This window comes from Terrapene carolina, unplaced genomic scaffold, assembly GCF_002925995.2.
Source record: "Terrapene carolina triunguis isolate 2854851 unplaced genomic scaffold, T_m_triunguis-2.0 Scaffold238, whole genome shotgun sequence".
In the NCBI taxonomy this organism is placed as follows: Eukaryota; Metazoa; Chordata; order Testudines; family Emydidae; genus Terrapene; species Terrapene triunguis.
In genome coordinates this window covers 11,954,140-11,960,042 of record NW_020664589.1, presented here as the reverse complement: position 1 = coordinate 11,960,042, position 5,903 = coordinate 11,954,140, and the positions used below count along the sequence as shown (strand labels likewise).

Here is a 5,903-nt window from a genome sequence, read left to right as displayed (position 1 = left end):
GGGAGGGGTGGGGATGCTGCAAGACTTCAGTCCATTCACTAATGCTTTAGGGAGATCAAGAAAGAGCAGATCAGAGCCCTGGAAGGACTCGGAGGACTGACAAGACTCATCCTCCTGTCTCAGAAAGAACAAATATTAAGGCACCTGAAGGAATGAGGAAGTGAATAGGCCGATAACAAAAGGAACCTGGAAAAGGCAGCTCTAATGGCACAGAGAGGATTCCCATCCGATGGCGATTACTGGCATTAACAAAACTGGATGTGGCTGGTGACTGAGCCACTGAGTTTCAATGTTAACCCTGTGGCTGCCTAGATGAGAGAGAGAGAGAAGATTTTCAGTCATGCCACTTTGCCAGACTTCATAAGCTAAGCAAAGCTGGACTTGGCCCATACGTTGACAGGAGACCTCCCTCCCTTGGAACATTGAATTGCTACAAGCAAGCAACGTGTTGATGAGAAATACACTTTCCATGAATACTCTGCAGTGTTCAACTATAACTTACTGATTTGGCCGACATTCCTGCAATAAATTCACTTGAAAGGAGAAAAGGTCCTGGGATGAGGACTGAGGGGATCTGACTTCACTTCTTAGCTCTGCCATAGACTTCCCATGTGACTTTGGGCATGCCACTGATCTCTGTGTGCCTTAGCTCCCCATCTGTAAAATGAGATTAATAATACTCTCTTTCTCCTACCCAACATGTTGTCTACTTAGACTGTAAGTGTTCAGGGCAGTAAATGTCTCTTATTATGTGCATCTACAGCACTTAGTACAATGGTGCCCTGATCTCAGTTGGGGCCTTTAAGGACAACTTTAATACAAATAATACTAATGATTGATAGAACATCAGTGGGCATGAGGCCTGAGAACAGTTGAAGCAAATTTATTTTTAAAAAGTACCAGGATTTTTTTTTTTTTTGGCATTATTCAACCACCTCTTCTACTGACGACGTTGGAATGAACTGGATGGTGGATATTTAGAACCTACTGCCCACTAATGGATGGAATCAGAACTGCAATATGTGTCTCAGACCTGATACCGCTGAGTACTGAAGGTGATTCTAAATAGTAGAAGCCTGTTATTTCCAGAAGGTTCCAGTTCTTTCCCCACAGCTACACAAAGTCCTAAATGAACCTGGTGTGCAGCATTCTGTCAACTGTGATGTCCTAGGCACATACAGTTTTGTTATAATACTATTTCTCTATAATTCTTCCACTGAATTCCATTTTCATGGTGCAAATGGCCTGCAAATTCAGTGTAAATGGCCTTTCTTACTAAGTAACTTCCTACAGGTTTTACAGGCGTATCAAAGTTTACAGACGGATGCACAGGTAGTTGCATGAGCAGACATTGCATTTCCCTTTGCTTTCTATTGAGGTTGTATTTTTATTCATCGGATGCTTCAGTTCACGCTGCACAGTTGGTGAGTCTATGTCGTCGCCTTTAAATAGCACAATGGTGCCATCGCTAGCATCTTCATTATTCAAATGATTAGGATGCGAGCAAGCAGAGTAAAACCACAGACTATGCAATTCTGGTTTGGGAGGGCATAATTACCTGAGCCATCAAGACATGAAGCATTATGCAAAACAGCGCCACTATTTATTGCTATTCCAATGTGGCTTTTTCCACCCTTCCTTTTCACAATCTGATACATCCCGTTGAAAATAAAACAATATATCACACTAGCACTTTTTAAAAGACTCACAAGCTCTTTGAACTCACACAAGGATCAGTGCTTCTGGTTTCCAGCAATGGAGAGACTCCTGCAGCTACTTAAGTCTTTCTACGTCACATCAAAGTCAAACAAGTGGAGGGCGAGAAGAATAACTGCTAATGCTACGGACTCAGTGAGCTGGACTCATGCAGGAAGGGTTCTTCTTTGCAGCTTTAGACTGATCTCTTAAAGGAATAACATCTGGCTGTTCAAAAACGTTGGTCTCTTAATAAGCCTTTTCCTTTAAGAGATATTTGTTTCAGAGGGTGGGAATTTGGGCAAGGTGGCAGCCAGATATATTTCAGATGTCTTTGTCTATTTCAATTTATCTCCAGGTACATTAGCAATGTATTTTCTTAACAGGCTTATTTCTTCACTGGGTGTTCTTTGGGAAAGTTTCCATTGTATTTCTGACGTGGCAGTTGGTTAAATAGAAAGTGTGTTATCTTAACAGGTGCATTCACTGAATTGGGGGTCCACTTGCAGAGCTTTCGCAGCACATGGAAATTTGCCATCAGCCTGGTGCAAAAAAACGGCAAGAAATAAAAAAGACGATAAATTAAAACAATACGGGCCTGACTTTCTAGTGCTAATGGCGCCCGGAGATGGAATGCGCAGATGACGGCTTATGTTGCTAAAATACGGAACGTGTTTGTGTTGTTGCAAGTTCAACACTTTAGCCAACTGCTAGCAACTATAGCACAAAGCGCAGCGTTTTCCAAGGCCCAGATTGCATATTGGACCATATCCCCTGAAATGTTTTTATTTAATTTGGGTCCGCATTATGCTGCCTACATATGGTAACTCACTCATTTCATTTTATGTAGCAGATGCTACTTTGCAACTGAAGATGTAATATACCAAGTACATTATAGTATTATTTGCTTTAAAGTAACCAAAATGGTTTTTTTTTAAACTCTGATTAGCCTTAATTTTTTTTAAATGCACTTCAATCCATTCTTTTTCCTAACTCCATATTCTGCTTCCTTATGTGCCCATTTATCCACACTGGAATTTTTACTGTGATGCTTTAGGATACATCGACGCTTCAATAAGAGATCTGCAGCATAGCCACAGCTGGCCCTGGCTCTCAGGGTGAAAAAGAGCAGTGTAGACATTCCAGCTTGGGCTGGAGCCCAGGCTCTGAAATCCTCCCCTTTCCCGGGGTCTCAGACCCCGGACACCAGCGTGAGACTGAACATTTACACTGCAGTCAATTGACACAGGCTTTGAGACTTGTCCTGGGTTCTTTATTGCAATGTAGACATACCCTTTGTTATCAACACACATTTGATTTTACGACTGGCATAATCAATGCCGAATGATGGGAGGGTGTCTGGGAAGAGGGGGGCCGTTTGTTTTATCTGGAGATAAGAACAACTGTCAGTGGCAGAAATGACAAGGACTGGGCAGCAGAACTCACCTAGCGCTTTCCCGAAGAAGCACGAGTGATTTTACACACAAACATTGCAAAGAAAGGGATAATAAAGCCATTCTCCAAGTAGCATCTGGAAAAAGAGATCAGTCAGCCTGCATTATACAGTTCTGCATGGAGACAAAAGCCCATCTCTGCGTTAATTAGAAGTCGTTGAGAGTACACACGTGATTTCAGCTTTGTTGGCCTCCCTGCCAGCTTCTCTCAGCGTCCCTGTGTTTGAGTGACACCAATCAATTTCCTGTTCACAACAACAATGGGAATCATTCTGAGTTGGTGTAAGCCTGAGATGCTGTGTTAAAGGGGGTGATATCTGGCAGCAACACTGACTCCCTCCAGCTGGCTGTATCCAAAGCATTTCTTCTCACTCTCACTTTTGGTAGCACTTTTAGAGCCTTTTTGCTAGAAATAACACTTCATGTTTGTTGGAGTTTTTTTTTAAAGGTGGCATGCTAGAAGGTGACAAGTATATTACATTGTAAAGCCCGGACAACATGTTTTTACACAGTTACAGAATAATACTCTGCATATCTCTACCACCTTTTACCTGAAGGTCTTAAAGCATTTTACCAGCAGGCATTTCAAACCCACAGTGAGGTCCCTGACATATGGAATTACAGTCTACCTTAAACAGGAGGTGTTTATTGAAAGAAACAGATATCTATTGACACAAACCAACAAGATTCCACACAGTTTGAGTCCCAGCTTTGTCTCTCTTGTTTACCAGGGACCATGGTCTGCTTGGAATTCTGTACAGCACATAGAGAAACCTAGTGGCTGGAGAATATTCTGCAAATAAATATATCATCAGAGTGAAGTTAATAAATATTTTATACCCACTTTAGAGACAAGTTAATAGAGAGGTTTAGTGACTTCCTGGATCAGCAATGGTATGATATTAGGCATAGAATCCAGGAGTGCTGTGTTCTGTTCCCCTGCTCCAACCACTGGAAGTGATTCACATTATCTTTTGATGGGTGTTTGGTGCCCTGGGGGGGAAAGGGCGGGTGGCCTCAGACCAATATCTAATAAATGGGTGCCCAGAGCACATGTCACCATCATCTTTATTGGTCTCCTCACCAATAAGCCATAGGACTGTAGAGGTACAAGGACTACATTGTCCTTTCACCATTGGAGGTGCTCCTAAGTCCCTCCACAACACGATGCAGGAAAACTGGTAGGGGTGGTGTAGGGAGGCTTGCATGGTCCCTGCCACTCTTACACGATACCTCATCTGTCCCACAGAGAACCAGACAGCTTCCGTTTCCAGTGCTTTTAGATTGGCTCTTCAAGGGCCTGATCCAAAGCCCATTTGGATCAGTGTATGTTTTTGCATTAACCTCAATGAGCTTTTGGGCCAGGCCCTAGCGAGCCGTACATTACATTGGGTGCTACAGGACACAGTGGGAGTTTTGCCTTTGGCTTTAGTAGGGCTAATATTTTGGGTCATTTTCCTTGGAACAGCAAACATTTAAAGAAAACATTCCATGAATTACAGCAGGTTCCAGACCAGGAGCAGCTTTGAAATAAGGGGAAACTGAAGCCTGAGCACTGGGGTTCTGACTGCACTTCTAAAGAGCCATAGTCAGCATCTCGGCTCAGATTCCAAGCTGGCTTACAATTGGTGAGAGTCAAAAGGATTGCATGGGTGAAGGAGAGTGCAGAATTTGACCCGAAAGACCTCACCTCCTTAACTCTTCCCAACCGTGGAATTGTAATGGAGTAAGTGCCAGAGGCCCCCCAGGAGGCGTGGGCAACCTGCCGTGTAATGGCATGACATGCACATTTGCATCTGGAGCCTATGCACAGAGCTGCATGCAGTACATGGCTTAAAAATTAGCAACACACTAGCGGGAGGAGCTGAAGACAACGGCCACGGCCGCTCATTGTTACTCACGGTGGTCGATTCCTTCTGTCACTATATGTACACGAGCCTTTTATGAATGTTAACGCACATCATCATTGGGGGCCTTCTACCTGGAGAGTAGCTGAAACCCAGATATCCTGAGGGAATGCCAGCTGCAGAGTAGTTAGCAGTCGCTTCCATGGCTGTTTACTGGTTGGTTCTTATGTAGCACTTTCCATCAGTAGATCTGAAAGCGCTTTACAATCTTTAATCACTACACCCTATGAGGCAGGGGAGTAATTCAGGCCAGGATTTAGGGGGATCTTGTGTTTAGAGCAGGAGAACCACTGAGTCTGTCTGCGCCCAGTGGTTTCAGTCAAGAATCCCCCTCCTTTATATTCATTTCAGTCGAGCCCTTTCTCCTCTCTGCTATGAGGACACTATACCAACATAATACAGTGCCTTTGCAAAGGCCCTACCTCTGATTGACTGCCCTTCACTCCATAAGCCAAGGTGAGGGAATGGGAGCCGTGTCTTTATTGCCGATGGCGCTGCTTGACACCAGAAAGCTACTCAAGCGCATCCCACTCGCAGCAGATTCCGACCCAAGTGGGGAGCGAAAGGGCTTGTTACAGTGACAACACTGAGCTCACTGGAGAAGCCAGTTCTGGGCACATTCCAGCAGCAACTGCCAACAGGCTGGCCTGACACTTGATCCATCCCCCATTTGCTAAACAAGAGTGCTGGGCCATGGCTTGTAGGACACCTCCTGGCCCTTTCTCCCATGCCAAAGGAACATACTCACACGTAACGCCGCAGACACCCACGTCCCCTCAAAGCTCAAAATTCATGAACTCTAGCTTGTTACCATATAAACGCTGCTGAAGATGGCCATAAACAGCAT

At 44.2% G+C, this 5,903-nt stretch overlaps 1 protein-coding gene across 1 annotated transcript in view; it reads right to left on the bottom strand.

Moving 5' to 3' along the window:
• OLFM1 (olfactomedin 1) overlaps positions 1-5,559 on the bottom strand; it is a 66,520-nt gene extending 60,961 nt beyond the window's left edge. The window contains exon 1 of the mRNA XM_024206674.2: positions 5,479-5,559. The gene's annotated coding sequence lies outside the window, so the exon portion shown is untranslated. The remainder of the gene's footprint in view (positions 1-5,478) is intronic.
• Positions 5,560-5,903: the final 344 nt, after the last annotated feature.